We start from the raw sequence: 9,174 nt of genomic DNA on the forward strand, positions 1-9,174 counted from the left end.
ACAGCATCAATAATTTGTGTGAACTGAAATAAAATAACATTTTAGGGACCTTTTTTCTATTTTGCTTATAACTGACTAGTCATCCAGTGACCTTAACCTGGGTAATCCTCCTTTCTGACTACCAATCACGAGTCGAGTTATAAAGGAATGGCCTCGTTGTTCTAGTCTATGTGACTAAACACATAAAACCAGGAAATATTTACAAGTCACTCTTTTGCTTCACTTTTCAAGCGGGGATGTTTGGTCTTTCGTACACAGGTTGTATTTTTATTTATTTTCCAAAAACTAAAATGTAACGATAAAAGGAAAAAACTGTGAAATTGAATATACCAACTTCTATCACTGCATTACTGTGATGACGACAAAGCCTTAAACACCTCATTATTCTGATCACGCACTCTAATTCTTCTCCTCGTCATTATCTTACATTTGTTTTCTCAAGATTACAACAATCCCATAAATATTACAGCAATAATTGTATGACAAGGTCTTATTTTGTTTTTGGGAATGTAATGTGCGGCGGTATCAGTATAAACCAGCCACTGAACACATGGAGCTGATGATCCAATAGATAGAGGATACTTATTCAATTATTACGTTTTCAGAAAGTTAAAGGAAAACTGGCAGCCTGACAGAGGCATGAGAAGAAAAGCCAACGCACCCAGAAAGTATCCACGATGCTCACGTGTTCCACATTATCTTACAGCCTTCTTCCAAATGATTAAATTCATTTTTCACCTCACAGTTCACACATGTTACCCTGTAATGATGAAGCAAAGCATTTGCTTGAAGTTCTTGCACGTTTGATTCAAAATAAAAACACCATTCTGAACATTTCTGCAGTATTGAAGGTCCCAGTGACCTTTATTGTCCTTTTCTTCAATGTTATATTTTCATATTTCTTGTAATAAATTTGCAAGAATTTCAAGCAAACCTTTTGAACTTAATAATTTTAGAGTAAGGCTGTATGACAACAGGTGGAACGAGTCTAGTGCTGTGAATTCTTTCTGGATGGAGCGTAAATCAGTAGGATTTCATCTGGTGTCCAACATTTAGTCCAGTAGTTCCCCAGAAACAGCATCTCAGTCTGGACCAAAGCCGACCAACCAGTTTGCTGTTAGCACAGTTAAATTTGACTACACCTGCTGAGGTGCATAAAGTTGCCGTTGAGGAGCACTGCTCGCTTTTACGCCCTTTGGGTTACAACTGTTTGAGCTTATTAAGAAATTTAAAATAAAACCTGTGTTTCTTACAACTCTGGTGCCAGTCTGCTGCTTATGCTGCAGGCCGTAACAGGAGACATATGTAAGGTTTAAAAGTATATTGCGAATTCCTAAGATTAAAAACACACGATGGCCCTGATTTACCCACACAAGCCATTAAAAACATATTTACATATAGACACAGACATACAGGCACACACAGACACAAACATCCATTCCCACCCTCATGCTCTCATATGCACTTACTCCACACTCAACCAATGTGGAGACTAGAGATGGCACGATACCACTTTTTTATGTCCGATACCGATACCGATATCATAAATTTGGATATCTGCCGATACCGATATGAATCCGATATAGTGTTTTTTAATCAACAAAACTGTTTTTTAAAATATCTTGCTGCATTTTGCAAGTCTGCAAGTTCATACTCAAGTTTAAAACAACAACTACACTAAAGCTATTCTGTTATACCTGTATACAAAAAAAATATTTCATAGTTCAGCAATACTGATCAATCTAATAAACTTAGACCTACACCATCCTCCCTATTCTGGTATTTTAAAGAGTACTTAGCGTAAATATTAAGCAACCTAACTAATAGGGTTCCAACTCCCAGCAACAACAAAAATAAATAAATAAAAAATAGGGAACCACCCCTCACGCGCCACCTCATGATGCTTAATCGACGTAATCAACATTAATTTGATGCAGTGTGAAAAAAAATGCACAGAAATCAATTATTTTTCAAGAAATATTAAATAGATTCAACATCTTTCTTCAACAAAATTGCAGACTGCACAGATGGTACCTTCCCAAAGGAAAAAGTACTATAGCTTACTAGGGTATATATATTAGACTTAATAGTCACTATATACAGTAATTGACTTCTATTCATTTTACATCAAATTAAAACTTTGGGTGTCAGATAATTATTTATTAAAAGCTAGACATTTTAAATGAGAATAAGAAAGAAAAGTATGTCTTTGTGCCCCCTTTTCCCAGTTAATGCCCTATCGGCCCCCCTGGCTAAACTTTGCTAGATCCGCCCCTGCACAGTTACCAGCCGTCAGCTACGTAGAAAACGATCCTGGTGTAGAAAGTAATATTAAATAAATTGTAACAACAGCTTATCAAGCTTAAACGTGCTGCTGTTGTTCAGCCGCTGGTTTCCTCTTTCTGGTGCAAAGTGGACCAAAAACAAACAAGAGAGACTCGCGACAGAAAAGCCGATCAGCTGATCATTAGCAGTTTCACGATTGAAGTAGCAGCCGGAGAGCGAGAGGCAGTCGCTCGTTAAGCTTAACGCAGGAATGCTTTACAAACATTCAGAGATGGACTTACACACTTGCTTTACTTCTCTCGGGGATAACTTTGTCGGAGATGAAATGCCAGGTTGCTAGCGAAGCTCCAAATGCTATCCAGACCACCGACAGGTCCCGCATGCCACAGCCGCTCTATCACGTGATGCATACTGCTCCGACGTGCTAACGTTCTGAGGTGAGTTACGGCGTATGTGAGGTGCTTTCGTGATATTTAATGGATCGGATTACATTTTTTATTTTTCTCCGATATCCGATCCAGTAATTTAGGTCAGTATCGGACCGATACCGATACGTAATATCGGATCGGTCCATCTCTAGTGGAGACAGACATAAAGAGACGCTGTACACACGATCACACTCCCCAAGCGTACTCTACAAACCGGGTCTAGGTACCCTTGCCCCTGGAGGGGGGAACTGCACCCAGACCCAGGTGGTGTTACCCTTTTCCCTGCGGTGGGGAGAGGCAGACCGCCCCGACTCCGTAGCAGCAGGGAGGCCCCACACTCCAGACCGCAGTCGGACGGCCAACTCCTCCTAGCCCCCCCGCTCCAGCAGGCCGCAGAGAATGGGGGTGGGAGAAGACTCCAAACCTCCCTCCACCATATGTCAGGTTGGGTATCAGGACGCCACCTCTCTGGGGACATCTCAGGCCCTCCAAGGTTTGGAGGCCTATCTCCCCCCACCACCACTTCCCCTGCCAGTGGCGGACTCCCTCAGATGTCGGTGCGTTGGTGGTTCTTTGTGTCGGGGGTGGGCGTCCAGGTACACACCGGCTCACTCCTTGGCGGCCGCTTATCGGGGCCTGGAGCCTGGGGCTCGCTCGGGCCACTTCGGAGGTGGGGTGCCCCCGGCCTCTCGGCCTGGGGCTCGGTCACTCAGGCACAGCTGGCTGCCGGCGGAGCTCACGGGCGCGTCACTGCAACTCCCCCTGGCTTCTGCTCCGCGGCTGCTGAGTGAGCCCTCATCTGGGACTCTCCTCAGCTCTTTCTGGGACAGTGGCGCGGCTGCCCCTCTGTTGGTCTTCCTTGGTCTCTTGTGTTCTGGGGGCCTCTGGATGTCTGGAGTTTTGATCTCCTCCATACCTGCTTCACACCCTGGAGGACGGGGCTGTGGCCCCCCCACACTCCCTAGCAGATCGTTACATGGAGAAACCTTTGGAATACAAGCGCGCTGATCCACACAGGTATGCACACAGGTGTTCACTGCTCGTAGACCCAAATTACACCTTTCTTGGCTGCTACTTCGAAGCACATCTATCCTGCGTGCTGCACAACAACATTGAATATTTAGTATTTACTGCTGTTTACACTTAGCTAGATTAATGCGATGGTGTTGTGTTTAGTATGTTGCTTTGTTTTTGTTTGTTTTTTGTCTTTTTTGCTTGTTTTCTATTCCTCTCTCAACAGGTGATCCAGGAGATTTTTATTTCTTTTCTCCCCCCCTTTCTCACTGTCCCTCTCCCCTTCTGTTTTTCCTTTCCTTCCTCTTTCTTTCTCCCTTTCCTATCCCTCACTCATGTCTGTCCCGTCTGTAACATCTGAAAATAAAATATAATAAATAATAAAAACAAAGATCGACCAAATGGACCAATACGGCAATGCCACGATGATCCATTTGGCAAAGTAAATCCATTGGGTATCCTTGTTGGTCTTCAGACAACAATTCTGATGGCTAAAGAACCAAATGGGACAGGCAGAAAAAACAAAACAAAAACATATTTACACTGGCAGCCGGGTAAAAGATAAAGCCTCTTGAGAAATAAGCGTCAGTGTATCGACTGTGGAGCTTGAAAGCGCTGCCGCTCACAATCCCGCTCTTTGGTAGGATTAAACACTCCAACACGCTTCTCTTTACCGGCTTCAGTTAATTCAAAATGCAGCTGCGCGTCTTTTAACAGGTACGAGAATCTATGCATGCATAACTCCAATTTTAGCCAAACTACACTGGCTCCCTGTTAAATATCGCATAGATATGAAAATTCTTTTATTCACTTTTAAAATTCCGAATAATTTAGCGCGCAGCTATCTTTCTGAACTACTCCACTTATACAATCCCAACAGAGCACTTAGATCGTCCAATCACAGGCTCCTAGCACAACCTAGGTCTCGACTGAAGTCCAGAGGTGACCGGGCCTTTGCATCCGTGGCACCCAGACTCTGGAATAACCTCCCTGTTCATATTCGTACTGCCGAGTCGATCCAGTCTTTCAAATCACGTCTTAAAACTTATCTTTTTACTTTGGCTTTTGATTCTAACTAGTTGGCTGTTCTAGGTTGTTGTGTTGTTACCTATTGTTTGTTGTCCTGTTTTATTGTTTTTTTTAATTGTGTCATCCTTTTACTGACTGTGAAGCACTATGGTCAACACTGTTGTTGTAATATGTGCTCTATAAATAAATTTTGATTTGATTTGATTTGATAAAAATAAATATTGAAAATAAAACAGCTGCACACACCTGTAAACAACCCGACATACACCGTGGTAAAAACACTGCGTCCTCACGCTGAAAGCTTTAGTTCAACTCTGCTGTGTAATAAAAAAAAAAACCAAGTCATGTTAAGGATTTATTTTAACTGGGCAATCAAAACATAATCTATTACTTGGCACCAGATACGGAGGAAAGGATACTAAGTACCAAGTAATTTGAAAATGCATTACTTTTTTTTGAGTAATGACCCAAAATACTCTAATTACAAGCTTAGCTGCTAATGTTAGCTGCTAATTTTAGCTACGTAGCATTAACCTTAATGTTTATGTGATACTGCTAATAATAACATTAAGAGAGCATATGCAGGTAAGAACAGGTCTCTCTCTATGGAGTGTCAGGACCTGCTGAAGGTTTTCCAGCAGGTTCCTCCAACAGCAAATCTGAATGCTAACATCACCTTATGTACTTTTGTTATTTGGGAACTAACTGGTGGGAACAGTTATCACACACTGAAAGCATCGTGTGCTTTAATTTCTGCCTGGTAGGTTGACTTATTTCCATTTGGTTTGGTTTTCTGTTTCTCTGCGTTTCGTTATCAATGATTTGGTCATAGTACCAGTCAATGACTGCGTTAGCAGGAAAGAACATGCAAATCATTTCACAATGATAGTATTACATGTAAAAACATAGTATTGTAGAAAAATATAACTTGACTTAAAATACATCAACAGAGACATTAATAAACTATCTGGATACTCTGGAAAATATGTAAATATCTACATATATATCTAAATGTTTTGTTATATCTTTTCATGGAACAACACTGAAGATAAGACACTTTGAGACCATGTAAAGTAGTCGGTGTGCAGCTTGTATAACAGTGTAGATTTGCTGTCACCTCTAAATAACTCAACATACAGCCATTAACATTTAAACTGCTAGCAACAAAAGTGAGTACAGCCCTAAGTGAAAATGTCCAAATTGTGCCGAATTAGCCATTTCCCTCACTGGGGTCATGTGACTCATTAGTGTTACAAGGTCTCAGGCGCAAATAGGGAACAGGTGTGTTAGATTTGGTGTTATTGCTCTCACTCTCTCAGAGACATAAAGACCTGGATGGCCGCTAACTTTCTGCTTCTTAATTCAGATAAATGGTAAATGGCCTGCATTTGTATAGCACTTTTCTAGTCCCTAAGGACCCCAAAGCGCTTTACACTACATTCAGTCATCCACCCATTCACACACACATTCACACACTGGCGATAGCAAGCTACATTGTAGCCACAGCCGCCCTGGGGCGCACTGACAGAGGCGAGGTTATTGTACTCGGCCCTGAAAATCTTAGAAAAATGGTATCTAACCAGATTCTTCCTCTGGATGGCATTACCTTGGCCTCCAGTAACGCTGTGAGGAACCTTGGAGTCATTTTTGACCAGGACATGTCCTTCAACGCACATATTAAACAAATATGTAAGACTGCTTTCTTCCATTTGTGCAACATCTCTAAAGTTAGAAATATCCTGTCTCAGAGTGACGCTGAAAAACTAGTTCATGCATTTATTACTTCCAGGCTGGACGACTGTAATTCATTATTATCAGGATGTCCTAAAAACTCGCTGAAAAGCCTTCAGTTAATCCAAAATGCTGCAGCAAGAGTCCTGACAGGGACTAGAAAGAGAGAGCAGATTTCTCCTGTTTTGGCTTCCCTTCATTGCCAGAATTGAATTCAAAATCCTGCTCCTCACATACAAGGTCTTAAATAATCAGGCCCCATCTTATCTTAATGACCTTGTAGTACCATATCACCCTATTAGAGCACTTCGCTCTCGCTCTGCAGGCCTACTTGTTGTTCCTAGAGTATTTAAAAGTAGAATGGGAGGGAGAGCCTTCAGTTTTCAGGCCCCTCTTCTGTGGAACCAGCTTCCACAGCGTGTCTTTATCCTGTCTTCCTTCTCTCACCCCAACCGGTCGCAGCAGATGGCCCCGCCCCTCCCTGAGCCTGGTTCTGCCGGAGGTTTCTTCCTGTTAAAAGGGAGTTTTTCCTTCCCACTATCGCCAAAGTGCTTGCTCATAGGGATGGGTTGGGTTTTTCTCTGTACCTATGAAGCGCCTTGAGGCGACTTTTGCTGTGATTTGGCGCTATATAAATAAAATTGAATTGAATTGAATTGAATTGAATTGAATTGGTGGTGGAAGTCTAACATGGCTCATTATGGCAAAGAACTCTCTGAGGATCTGAAAAACAGACTGTTACTCTACATAAAGCTGTCCGAGCCTGTAGGAATGATGCCAACACCCTGAAACTGAGCTGCAGCACAGTGGTCAAGCACATACAGCAGTTTAACAGGACAAGTTCCTCTCAGAACAAACCTCGCCATGGTCGACCAAAGAGGTTGAGTACACATGTTCAGCGTCATATCCAGAGGTTGTCTTTTGAAAGCAGATGCATGAGTGCTGCCAGCATTGCTGCAGAGGTTGGAGGTGTGGAGGTCAGCCTGTCAGTGACCATACGCCACACACTGCATCACAGGAAGCCTCTTCTAACGATAATCCACAAGAAAGCCCAGAAACAGTTTGCTGAAGACAAGCAGACTAAGGACTACCTGTGTTCTGGTGAGACCAAGACAAACCTATCTGGTTCAGATGGTGTCAGGGGTGTGTGGTGGCAACCAGGTGAGGAGTACAAACACAAGTGTGTCTTGCCTACAGTCAAGCATGGTGGGGTAATGTCATTGTTTGGGGCTGCATGAGTGCTGCTGGCACTGGGGAGCTACAGTTAACTGAAGGATCCATGAATACCAACATGTGACATACTGAAGCAGAGCATGATCCCCTCCCTTCAGACACCAGGCCACAGGACAGTATTCCAACGTGCTAACAACCCCAAACACACCTCCAAAAAGACCAGTGCCCTGCTAAATAAACTGAGGGTAAAGATACGTGACTGGCCAACCATGTCTCCAGATTTAAACCCTAGTGAGCGTCTGTGGGGTATCCTCAAATGGAAGCTAGAGGAGCGCGAGGTCTCTAACATCCACCAGCTCCACGATGTCATCATGGAGGAGTGGGAGAGGACTCCAGTGGCACCCTGTGAAGCTCCAGTGAACTCCATGGCCAACAGAGTTAAGGCAGTGTTGGAAAATAATGGTTGCCACACAAAATATTGACACTTTGGAGACACTTTGGACATTTGTACTCACTTTTGTTGCCAGTAGTTTAGATATTAATGGCTGTGACAGCAAATTAGTTATACAGTTATACAAGCTGCACACTGACTACCTTACAATGTATCAAAGTGTCATAACTCGAAGTTGTCCCATGAAAAAATATATCAAAATATTTCAAACATGTGAGGGCTGTACTCACTTTTGTCAGATACTGTATGCTAAATTGTCCGTAAAGTCTCTCCACTAACATGCTTTGTACCTTGGAACTTATACATTTGCAGACACTAACTATTTCTTCTGCACCTGTGGTTAAGACTGTATAAGAAGCAAGAAATAAACAAACCCCTTAACAGATAAGACCACATCAGAATCACTGAAACACTGAAGAAACACTGAATATCTGCTTGTATCTAGTATTGCTCTCTTTTCTTTTTTCTTTCAGAAAACCATCTACCACGATGCTTTCAAGCTATATTTCTGCCTCATTTAGGTCATTTGGACCTTAAGTTGGGTCCTTTGTGTATTCTCTTTGTTAACGGGCAGAAAAGAGCATCATGGAGGTCTGGCATGTATCAGTATGCTTCAATGAGCAATTTTACCGGAATTAGACGTCATTTAGAAGACGTGAAAATAGAAAATGTTCAATTCTGCACTGATGAGCAGAGAAGAGGGAATCAATGAACAAGAACTGCTGTGGAATTACATTAATTAAACACAGGTTTAGCCATCATTTCATTATGCATGTACAATGACAATAAAGGGCGATTCTTTTCTATTCTAGCTCTGATTTTTGCACAAAATCAGCGCAAAAACCTGCATTTCATTAAAAAGACGTCTGTTTACGGTTGTTTTTTAGGATCAATTAAGATCAGTTAAGACCATATGTGGCTAACACTGAGGAATGTGGAATAAATGTAAAAAAACAAACAAACCCAGAATTAATAGAGAAAATTTGAAAAAATAATACATTAAAAACCATGTTTAAATTTTGAAAAAAATAGAAATTGAATAAGTGAACATTACAAATGAAT

The sequence above is a fragment of the Haplochromis burtoni genome, unplaced genomic scaffold (assembly GCF_018398535.1).
Source record: "Haplochromis burtoni strain Fernald_Lab_line unplaced genomic scaffold, NCSU_Asbu1 Contig_365, whole genome shotgun sequence".
Classification (NCBI taxonomy): Eukaryota; Metazoa; Chordata; class Actinopteri; order Cichliformes; family Cichlidae; genus Haplochromis; species Haplochromis burtoni.